At 39.3% G+C, this 12,602-nt stretch overlaps 1 pseudogene; it reads left to right on the top strand.

The window, feature by feature from the left end:
- The first annotated feature begins 6,780 nt into the window (after positions 1–6,780).
- LOC112187743 lies at positions 6,781–12,602 on the top strand (annotated as a pseudogene).

Below are 12,602 nucleotides of genomic sequence, written 5' to 3'. Positions count from 1 at the left end.
ATCTTTTGATCCTCTTTGAATAAAAAGATAGAAAAAAAGAAAAAAAAAAAAAAAAAAAAAAAAAAAAAAAAAAAAAAAAAAAAAAAAAAAAAAAAGAGTAATCGATCAGTTGCGAGGAATAATTGTTCAAGTTTTCTAGTATAGGAGTGTTTTTTTTTTTATTTGAAAGAGGGCAAGTACGGCTACCCTTAAACCTTGATCATTACTGAAACTGTAGAATACATGAGGGATATGATACCTGAACCTTAAATTACAATGTGTACGTTTACGAGTGTTTATGGAAGTACTAGTCCCTAGGTTAATGTGTACGTTTTTTTATTTTTTTTCACTTTCTGTGTTGTTTGTTATGTTATTTCACGAATACTTTATCTTACCTTATCTTTTACAGTTTTACTAGCAAAATTTGGTTGCTGTTGAAGGATGTCGACATAATGTGTGCCTCTACAAACTAGGGTTTAGAGTTGTAATAGGAAAGTGTTCTAGGTATCCAATTGTATTCGGATTCTATTACCTATTGTGTACCTTGTAACTCCCTATATAAAGGGCTCCTATTATCAATAATAAACACAATTTCATTATCCTACAACACGTTATCAGCACGAGTTCTAACTCTAGCCTAAAAGAAAAAAAAACCCTAGCCTCCCTGCTGCAAGCCTGCAGCCCACTGCCCCACGTTTCCTGCAGCTCTCCTGCAGCCCTAGCCGCAAGCCTGCAACAAGCCAGCCTCCTGCTAACCTGCTGCCGCAACCTCCAGCCCACCTCCCTACAGCCTCCAGCCCACGCACTGCTGCTGCCCCCGCAGCCCCTGCACATCGTCTGTACACCGCCTGCGCACCCGCGCGCTGTGTTCTGCACAGCTCGCGCTGCACACCTGCCTGCGTCGCAAGCCCACTACAGCCCAGCCTCCTGCAAGCCCCGCCTTCTGCAAGCCCACTGCAGCCCAGCCCATCGCTGCCCAGCCAAACCGGCCTCACCTGCACACAACCCAACGCCCCGCTTCGTATGTCAGGATCCCAGCACCTCCGCTTTGCAGCAGCGCCTCCGATTTGTAGCAGCACCACCGGCGAACTGCAGCAGCAGCAGCCTCCCACCTGCTTTAGCCTAGTCTTGCGCCCCCTCGACAGATCAACAGTCGATCGCTGCAGATTAGGAGGAGGAAGAACAGAGGAAAGAAAGAAGAAGAAGACGCGAAGGAAAAGAAAGAAAAAGGAAAAAAAAGAAGGGACCCGGCCCAGAAAAAAAAAAAAAAAAAAAAAAAAAACAGAGAAAAGAAAAAAGAAAAAAAGGGAAGCAGGCCTGGGCCGCGAAAAAAGAAAGAAGAAAGAAAAAAAAGGAAGGGAGAAAGGCAACCCATCAGCTGCCAATTTCCGACCAGATTCCGGCAATCCTAATTTAGCTACACGCTTGCATCAACACGCGCGTGTATAAAGAATCGTGAAGCAAAGCTTCAAATTACCAAGTAAGTTGTTAGGTTAAAGTTCATGCTTTCTTGTCTTTTAAATTCCTTTTATTTTCTGCAGAATATTGGAATATATGTTGCCAAATGGTTTTGAGTGTTTGACAAAGCGAAATTGTGGGGATTCACGCTTAACGAACTAAGAGTGTTCGTATGAACTAAGAGTGTTCATAATTAAACGAACTAAGAGCGGTCGTATGAACTAAGAGTGTTCATAATGCTTGGACTAAGAGCGTCCGCAAGCATCAAATTGTGACCATATTAAAACATTATTGTTTGGTCTAATCCAAAAGAGATTCTTGGAAATTGATTTCTTGGTAGCATAGCTCGGAAATCTTATTGTTTTAGTTTTCGTGGAAGTTTAACTCCGAAACTAATATATCTTCTCTTCTTATTTTCAGGATGTCGAATGAATCTAGACTCGACTTTCCCATGCTTGACTCAACAGGCTCGGAGTACCGTTGGGTAACCGATGTTGAGAACCATATCACTTCAAAGGGAATATTACCCATAATCCAGGCACCTAACCCGGATCTTCTGTTCGTGCGAACACCTAGAAAGCATGCTCAAGCAGTTATCTTGATGCGACGCTATATGGACAAGGCACTCAAATTGGAGTATATGTCGATCAAGAATGCAAGAGAGCTATGGGTAGCGCTAGAAGAGCGCTTTGGCAATATCCAAGATTCCCTCCTCCCTGACTTGAAGGTTTAATGGAACAATCTGCGCTTTGCTGATTTCAAGTCTGTTGCTGAATATAATTCAGAAGCTCTTCGCATACAGTCCATGTTGAGGTTTTGTAGACAACCTGTCACAGAGCAAGAGCTAATTGAGAAAACTCTCTCCACCTTCCTCGTTTCAGCCATTGTGGTATCAAAGCAATACCGTACTGAAGTCAATGCTAGACGGATCACGAGGTTTCATCAGCTTATTAATGTTATATCTGCAGCTGAGAACATGATAACACACTCGTGAGGAATTATAATTCAAGGCCCATTGGAACTAAAAGCATTCATGAGGCGAATTATAATGCACCCAAAGGAGGGCGCAAGGAGCGGTACCCTAAGAATGGGGGACATGAGGGACGTATGGGCCCATATAACCACCCTAACCAGGAAGGAAACCTAAAGTTTGGTGTGGATACACGTGGTGGTAATGCCACACGTGGGAGAGGGGGTCGTGGTATCCTTAGCCGTAATGGTAGCGCCATGGGTCGTGGTGGTGGCACCAACCCTCCTAGGGAACGCCCGCAACGTGCACCTCAATTAAAGGGAGGCAACCACAATGATGAGTGTCATCGATGTGGATCAATTGAGCATTGGTTCAAACAATGCAAGGCAAGCAAGCAACTAGCTGCAAGATACAGGGCATACGGGGACCTGAGAGAGCAAGAAGTGTACCTTGCAGAAGAAGAAGAAGATAGTGAAGATGTCAATCTCACCATAGAGGACTTCAAAGCTGAAGATGAAGTGCACAAGGATGCAGCAGACTTTGATTAGATTAGTCCTTTTATTTTTCCAAGAACTTTTGTAATGGCAATATGCCTTTGTCAATAAATGACAATTGTATTAATTCTTTCTTATGTGGCGGACCCAATAAAATGTGATGTCTAGGAAAGTCATTGAGATTATTGGTATTTAAGAGAGCCTCGCTCCACCAACATCTCTCTACTTTCCTGGTCATATTTGATTGGAGTTACCAAATGGATAGAGTGACTACAATGTGTCTTAGTTTGATTTTATTTTGGATTAGATTTTGGAAACTTTGATGTAATCGTTGGCTATTAATAAAGTGTCAATTCTTTTACTTAATGTCTTGGACATACCTTAATTCGAACTTTATTATATAAGAGCTAATGGTTTTCATGTGGAAACACATTATGAGAATGGACAGAGTTCGTTTGCATCACCTCTAATGACTACGGACATAAACGAGTATTAGAGAAACTTATATGTCACTCTAGTGGGTTGTATGCAATCACTATTCGAGTTATTGAATCCATCCATGTCATGAGAGACGACTTATGGGATTCTGACACATATAGACTTTGGCATGATGATCCGTGTATTAAAGACTTTACACGGACATCCATTTACAGCACGAAGAGAAGTAAGAACCAAGAATTGGTTCGAGAGCTGCACATGCTCCTTATGGCGCCATGATTGTGCAAAGACCGGCCACACATGGCAGGCGCCATCTACCCCTTGAGGCTTATACATGACATTGACACCATAAACCCTTATTCAACTCCTCTCCCTACTTCTCAAGTCCATTGTGACATTGTGGCTTAACCAAAACCTTCATTGGTTGATTATAATTCCCATGTTTCGTTCTGTAAAGCCTGTTATTTAGGATTGAGACCATCCCATGCAAAGGAGATTGAGAAAATAATTCCTTTCTCATAAAGAATCAAAGGGAATTCTGTGGATTTGATCAACCAACTTGCGGACCATATAGATGTTTTATGGTGTTGGTTGATACGCAAACACGTTGGTCACGTGTTGTGCCATTATCCACTCATAATGCTGTTTATACTACACTCCTAGCACATAACATATGGCTACGGGCTCACTACCCAGATCATCCCATTCAGTCAATTTGACTTGATAATGGTAGAGAGTTTACATCGAAAATTTTCGATGACTATTGCATATCATTGGGTATTGATATCAAGTATCATATTCTCATGTACACACCCAATTGGTCTGGCGGAAAATCCACCATTAAAAGACTACGATGGTAGCCCGGACTTTGGTAATGCTCACCAGTATTTCTACTTGGGTTATGCAATATCGCATGCAGCTATGCGCATTCGTCTACGACTCATAGCATCCACTCAACTTTTATTTGCGTTACAGCTAGTGACTGGGTTCGAGTCTAAATATCTCGAACTTATGCATATTTGAGTGTACGGTTTATGTGCCAATTGCTCCGCCACAGCGCATCAACATGAGTCATTGCAATGAATGCATATATATATATATATATATATATATATATATATATATATTTGTGTTGGCCATAGGCCTCTAACTATAAGTCCGCTACGTAAAACTCTTGACATGCGATCTCTATTTCGCTGGATTTGCTAATTGTCACTTTGATGAGACAGTCTTCCCATCGTTAGGGGGAGATTAGAACGTCAATGTTCAACAGGAACGACAGGAATTATCGTGGTCTGTCCCCACTATGTCTCATGTTGATCCCCTAAAAGTGACGAGATCACATATACCTGCTGTAAACATGCCTGCAAGGATTGATGTCCCCACAAGAGGACATGGTGCTACCCAGAGAAGATGGGTATGGCAACACCACCATGGATGGTGGTATGGTGAAGCCACAAAGGTGGCATAATGGCGTCATAGGCCATGGGTTCCGCTAGAGAGAGTAGGAGACCCATAGGTTCGATGGATTCTCGCCCTAAGAAGAGAGCGAGTTTGGCACAACTTGATCCATTGATCATTGATACTCAAAATCCGTCTCATGAGAATATTTTGGATTGTGGTTATGTCCAAGAGACATCGTTGGGGGACGCCTCAATGTTAGAACCAATTCCTGAGAATATAGAGATTTCTACGAACTACACTAGTGTACATGAGGACGTGGAATTATTGAGACCAATGACATCGAACCTTACTCCATTGAAGAATTCCAACGTAGAGAAAATTGGCCTAAATGGAAAGATGCGATCCAGGTTGAATTGGATTCACTAACGAAGAGGAAGGATTTCAGGCCTGAGATGCCAACACCTCCTAACATAAAACCTATTGACATTAATAGATCTTCGTAGATAGTGTGATGAGAAAAAGAGATGGCAATCTCGCCTTATGGCGCAAGGTTTCTCATAACGCCCTGGAATCGACTACGAGAAGACATATTCTCTCGTAATGGATGTCATTGCACTCCACTACCTTGTCAGTTTGGTAGTTTCCAAATAACTGAACATGCAGCTTACGAATGTGGTAACTACATATCTCTATGGGGATCTAGATACGGAATATAATGAAGGTTCTTGTGGACTTCATTTACCCAAGTCAAGTGGCTCTAGACCACGGAGCGTATTTGCAACGAGGTTGAAATGCTCACTAAAATGACTACTTGATTGGGAAGGGATATGATGAACTATGCCCACGCGTTTCCATGACAAGTTCCGAATTTTCAATTGTCGCGGTTTATGTTGATAAACATAATTGAAACCCTTGAGAGCTAAGGGAAACCGCTGAACACCTGAAATCCTAGTTTGAGAGGAAGGACCTTGGGAGAACACGGTTTTGTCTAGATTCAGAACTTGTATACCGTGTCAATAGGCTTAGGCATAAAGTCAATAATGCACTCCCATGGTCGTCTGTAGTCTTGACCCTAAAAGGGATCCGTTTCGTCCCAGGGATGATGACGAAGACTTGTTAATAGCATAAGTGCTTACTTATGTACAATAGGCGCATTATTGTACTTAGCACAATACAAGACCGGACACCTCAATTATTGTGAACTTGTTGGCTAGATATAGCCCCGCGCCAACGCAACGCCATTAGATTGGTATAAAGACAATTTTTCGATATTGAGAGCTACGATTGATATGAGCTTGTTCTATCCCTACAGAGAGAAAAGAAATGACGGAAGTGTGGGATTGGACCCCACAAGGCAAAATACTACCTTCCGTGCTCCTCTTCCCTTCCATCAAAATGACAACAAGCACTTCTAAATATTGAAGTGAACCAAATCCGATCAGAGGATAATATAGCGGACTTATTTAATAAGTCATTACCAAAATCCACCTTCGAGAAACATGTGAAGAGCATCGGATTGAGAAAGTTATCCGAACTCCCATGATTGTAGCAATCAGGAGGAGATATTGACATCAGGGGGAGGCATGATGTCTACATGTTCGATCTTGAAGAGTGAAGGACGTGTTGTGCTCTTTTTGTCCTTCGACCAGGGTTATTTTTGTCCCACAGAGTTTTTGTTATCTGACAAGGTTTTTAACGAGGCAACAATCAAAGCGTCATCACCAAGGTTGAGCAGCACAAGGGGGAGTGTTGAAGGATGTCGACATAATGTGTGCCTCTACAAACTAGGGTTTAGAGTTGTAATAGAAAAGTGTTCTAGGTATTCAATTGTATTCGGATTCTATTACCTATTGTATACATTGTAACTCCCTTAAAGGGCTCATATTATCAATAATAAACACAATTTCATTCTCCTACAACAGTTACATGTCTCGTCATTGTACTTTTTTTTTTAATTCAAGTCTCCTCATTGTATTGTGGAAGTTTTCACTAATAAATTATCTCTCGTCCATTGTACCATTGAGTTTTAAGATAAAAGTAGGCACAAGAAATTTTCTTTTGGTAAATGATTCGTACTGATACTGTATTACTGTAAGTACTCTTTGGAGGACACTATCTGCCCGAGCGAAGGGTGCAGGGGAATGGTTTTGATTTTTTCGCTCCAGAGAGAGAGAGAGAGAGAGAGAGCAGAGGCAGATTGAATTATCCGATTGAGCTGGCACCCATTTGATCAAATCGAAATGTCCAGGTGAGCTTCTTATTTGGTCGATTGGTTAGTTTTGAATTTTGGGTGCGATTGATTGGGTTTTGAATTTCGGTGTTTGAATCAGTAAACCATTTGTTTCTCTCTGAATTTTTGGTTTTTTAGTTTCTTCTTCTGTCAGTTTTCTTCTGGGTTTTGGAGTTTCCAAATCTGCAAATAAAATCTCTTGGGAGATGCACCTGTAGAAGCAGCCAAGACGGTACGTTATTCCATATACCATTGCATTTGCCCCATATCGACTTACCAAATTTTATTCATCAAATCCCACTTCAAAAGGTAGTTAAGTTCTAGGATGTACGCTCAATTAGTAAGCGGATTCGATGATCTGGTGACTCTTAACATTATTCATTATTGTTGTAATATATATGATGATCACTTCTCTTTTATGCAATGCCAGTAGTATGTTGATTATTGTTTTTGTATCTCAAGCCAAAAATAACATCATCGTCAACAACTACTCATCCAATAAGAAGTACATCAGCAATTATTAGTAAAAGACTACGATAGAATTGAGAAAGCTGATAGAGACATTAATTTCAATCAATATGAGGAGGAAGACGTTGATGAGGAGAGCAGGAAGATGGATTATAAGATAGAGCAGGTGAGAGCCCGCATGCGCTTTATGAAATTGAATTCAGCTAATTGGAAATAAACACCTTTTTTATTTCATACCTTTTCACGCAGTTTGCAAGTCTAGAGGAGTTCCAGAAATAGTTTAAGGATATTAACTAAGAAGAGCAAATCTGCAGGCTTCACAAAATGCTTGCTCCTCGTCTTCTTTCAAGTATAAATGCAAAACTCTATCAAGCATAACACATGGACACATGATTTCATATTAGATGCATTACTTATAGTTTTACACTCTGTTAGCTTTGTTATTTGAATCTTTTTCTTTTTTATTTCTAGAAGACATCCTGACTAAGTTTGAAATTTTGGCCTGGAACAATTTTGAGAGTGTGAAGAAATTTTGAACTGGCTGTGTGTGTTTATGTGTTTTTGATTTCGAGCTTTCAGATTTTTGTTGAGTAGTGAGAATCATGTGAGGTTTTATATTGCTAAGATAGTGTCTGTTGTTTCACATCCTCACAGGTGCGGCATAATGTTCTCATGGATGCTGATGGGCATGTAATACCATGTTTCCTCTTTTTGGCATAATGTGTATGTTTATGTAATACGGTATTTTTGGAATACCATGTTTCAACTCAATTGGAACAACTTGTTATGTAGTTCCCATTTATCTTTCAATGCCATGTTGCTATTGGGATGAGAGCAAAGAAGTAAAGATTTTTCATTGGAGAAGTTCAAGACTAAAGCTAGACGATACTGGATTACTGGTATATGACAACTGTACTAAGTAGATGAAACTAGGACTTCAGTTTCAGAATGGATTATGAATCATATTAGGGGAAATTTGCACAATGTTTCAGTTGAAAAGCAATGATACGGTAGGGTTAAGATTGATCATTGGGAGCATAGCACCATAAATTGAAGGGAACTTTCTCAAATCCATCAGTGTAGAAAATGATAGTGTTAGGAACATTTAATTGTTGATTGATAATGGTCTGATAAACCAGGTTAACAGTTTGATGCATGGACCGAAAAAGTGTAACAATTTGACGTACATAAGAGGCTCTTAAACTAAAGTAGACACTTATATTATATATTCTGCATATATAATTGACAGGTTTTTCAAATTCTATGAGAAAGAGGAAAAATGTGGCTGATGCCTGCACTTTTTTTGGGGTAGAACTACAGACGTTTTCTGGTTTGTATGTGTGCTTGTTTTACTTTAATCACAGTGTCATCATGCATGTCATAAGATACAAATAGATTTTTCAGTTTTCTGAATTGTCAAGCTTAAAAGGGTTTACACCCTTGTTTGCATGTGTTTGTTGCAGTGCAGCTATCATTACAGCATATCTTATGAGAACAGAACAGTTATCGCAAGAAGGTATGAGCAGATCATTGCTTAGTGCTGTCAGTCTATATATCTTTATCATCATAATAGCTGTTATATTTTGGAAATCCAACATAACTGTTTCGCAGACTTAGGTAAATAGTAGTTTTTGGCATACTTGAGTAGATAATCTTTAAAGAGTTGAAGATAGAAAAGCTTTTAAGCCATTGGGATTACAAAATGGAGAGCAGAAACTGGACTATACATGCTCAGTTGCTCACGTATTTTCCTTTCTTCCTTTCTTTGGAATAACTTTTATTAGGTCTAGAAAAACAAGAGCTTTTGAGTAGCTTGTATAATGTGATTAATGTCCCAAGTAAAATAAAATGAATAATATATATGAGTAATTCAAGTCAACTGAAAGGATAGGAGATTGGGCAATCCTTTGTTGCTTCAGCATTTACCTGGTTTTTGTTTTTTGTTTTTTTGTTTTGGTTCTTTTTCTTACTTATGCACGCCTGCAGATGCACTAGGATCCCTGCGACAGAGCTGTGAGTTTGTTTTCCCCAATGATGGTTTTCTGAATCAGGTGATGCAAGGCTCTTCTATACCGCATTATTTACAAGGATTATACTACTGCATGCTGATTTCTCTGTATATAACCTATCATGAATTTTCCATTTATCTTCTCTTTTATTATTTTTCAGCTAAAAATGTATGAAGATATGGGCTTCAAGATTGATCATGCCAGCCCCATATATAAGTCTTTTCGCCTCAAACTATTGGGTACGCTACTTTTCTTCTGTTTCGCCTATTTTCCGGTTGGTCTGCCTCAATCAAGGATATTGATTTATGTGTTATGCATTCATGTCTACATAATTTTAGTTTTCCAACATTATGTGAGTGAAATGTTCCATGGACACATAGAGTAGGCTCTAATGCATATGGTATCAATTGATAAATGTATCATGGTTTTGAGTATTGTGATATTCGTATTTAAAAATCCTTATTACGTAGGTATTGAGGAGCACTGGCCTGCCTAACAGGTTGTGTATCCTTGGAAGTAAGGCTAGCAGTAATCAGAGTTTCAATCCAAGTACTTTTTTATCCCCTCAAAATTCAACACAAGTAGTTTGACCAATTGAAACTATACTGTACAAGACCCACGAGATGTTTTTCGAGCATCAGAGGTGTAATCTATCCAAATATATGCCTTGGCCCATCTAGGTTGGAGAAAATAAGTTAAAGAGAAGCAGGTGTGAGACTTTTCAGCTGATAAATACTGGAGGTTTGGGATACTTTCATTTCAAAACTAATTACCTTTCTCCCCACTGGGGATGTTGGTTGATTATTTGCTCAATAAATGTCATTTTGAGAAGTGGGATGGTTGGAATTGTTTAGCTTGAGCAAGAAATGAACAATCCAGGATCATGGGGAAGTCCCGAGAGAAGTTGAATTTCTCTCTGCTCCCCCCCACATAAAGCGATATAATTTTTTTTTTGTTTTCCTGTATATTCAAGACATATATACCATGCATATTTATTTGTTACTTTTGGGCTCTCGAAAGAACTACAGGGTTCTCAGTCAATTTTAGTTTCTGGTACCAGCTGGTATTGTATATACCAGTTTAAAGAAATTGAGGCAGCTATTGCTTATAATCTTTGTTCCATTTTATCTTAATACAATTCTTCGACACTCTGGTATGGCCGTACGGTACATTTGACCCGATCTGCAGCACAATTTTTGGGGTGGGGAACATGTTTGGAGGCTGCGGTCTATATTTCTGATGACAAAACTGTGTTTTGGGGGCTAGTTGGGGATACTTTAAGGTTCCAAAGGAAGTGAAAACAGTCAAGGGTTATAGTATAAAAGTACCATAAACAAGTTTCTCTACCAGTTACTTTCTTAACCTCTAGCTTAAAGTGACATAACCATACAAAGACCTGATAATTTGAATCTGCCTTTGAAATAAAAAGAATCTGAGTCTTTAGGGAACTAACTTGAGAAATACCTACATATCCTAACTGTGATCTACTGTAACTTGAATATTATCTTTATAATATTTGGGCGGCTCCTCTACCTTGGTAATTGAATAGTGGGGTGTGGGGGGTGAAAGGCCAAAAGAAATACCTCCCTTAACAGCAGTAACAATTTTGGAAAGAATGTTAATTACATGTGACTGTTCCTTTATGTTTACCACGTCAAATTTTGTTTTGCTCACAAGACATATTTAGTTCTGCTTACTTACTCTTCAACCATTTTGATAGAAGTCTTGAATATCAGTGGCTAGAGTGAATTTCCCTTTCGATTGAAGAATTTTTGCCCCTTTCAGGTGAATCTTATTATCGGGAGATAAAATAGACAGCTCTAAATTTGGTGCTGATCCTGGTTTGCCCAGTGAAGTTACCTCTCAAGTGGAATCATCTCCAATTGGAGGAAAAACTGGGACATCTGCATTTTGCTGCAAAAAATGCTGAAGACTTGTTGCAGTACAGGATAATGTTGTGGACCACATTCCAGGTCAGGGTGAGACATCTTTTGAATGGTGCAAGTTGAAAAGTAGCAACTATAACAACTTTGAGGATTCTGAATGTTCATCCATATTTGTTGAGCCTCTAAAATGGATGACAGCAGGTAATTAGTTATAATTTGACGAGTACTGTTTTCTTAAGTTTTCCTTATTTCTGGACTTTTTTGCTAGTCTATAATTTGACAAGTACTGTTTTCTTAAGTTTTAACTGAACTACCGCCTCTTGAAAAGCAATTCCTCGGTTCTTTTGTCGCTTGAGATTAATCTATTTAGTTGCAGCCAAATTGTCAATTGTTGTTGACAAATTTAACAGCTTTTCTTGTTCATCTTTTTTCTCTCTATTTTAAAACTTAATAAAGCAGAACATTTTTTTTTTGGTGGGTTTCTGTTCTTTGTGATTTAGCCTATAGGAAATAATGTAATCTGTTGTGGTTGTTCTCTATCGCCCAGTGGAAGAAGGTGCAATGGCGGGCAAGTTGTCCTGTGCACATTGTGAAGCTCATCTGGGTTACTTCAACTGGTCAGGCATCCAATGCAGTTGCGGGAGCTGGATCACCCCCGACTTCCAGCTCCATAGAAGCCGAGTGGACATGGGCAGCATCTAATATCTGTGAAGATAAAGCCTTTGGGAGTTGACCCCACTTCGAAAGATTAGTTCAAATACCTCCGAATGGTAGTTTAAGTGTCAGTTACTACTTGACAAGATATATAGTTTTCAAGATAACAGCAAGCATAGAGGAACAGGAGGTTTTATGGTGTTTTTTGTACTGTTTGTAACCCCAAGACCAAATTTGAGTAGCAGCAGCTTGAGAAAGTGCTGCGCTTTTCCCCGATTTGTGTTGCATGAAATTTGAGTTATCATTGCAACAGGAACTGGTTTAATTTCTTGACTGATCCAATATTGTGCTGTCATGTAGTTATATATTTGGCGTGAAATTTTTTTTTTTTTCTTCCGGTCATTATTTGGTTTGGTTGCTATCTGAATTGGTTGGTTCTTGGAGAAGATTGATGTTACAGGGAAGTAATTGCTCTTCTTGTGCTAACTATTTACATATTTCCTATGTTGTTGTCTGTTGCCCAGTGCTGGGCGTCTGCTGTAAACTTAGTTGCTCATTTCTGAGCATCTGTTGTACTTCCACTGTTCTATAAATGAAAGGTTTCTCTTGTTC

This window comes from Rosa chinensis, chromosome 1, assembly GCF_002994745.2.
Source record: "Rosa chinensis cultivar Old Blush chromosome 1, RchiOBHm-V2, whole genome shotgun sequence".
NCBI classification, from domain to species: Eukaryota; Viridiplantae; Streptophyta; class Magnoliopsida; order Rosales; family Rosaceae; genus Rosa; species Rosa chinensis.
Note: the sequence above shows the minus strand (reverse complement) of the source record. Positions and strands in the feature narration are given on the sequence as shown.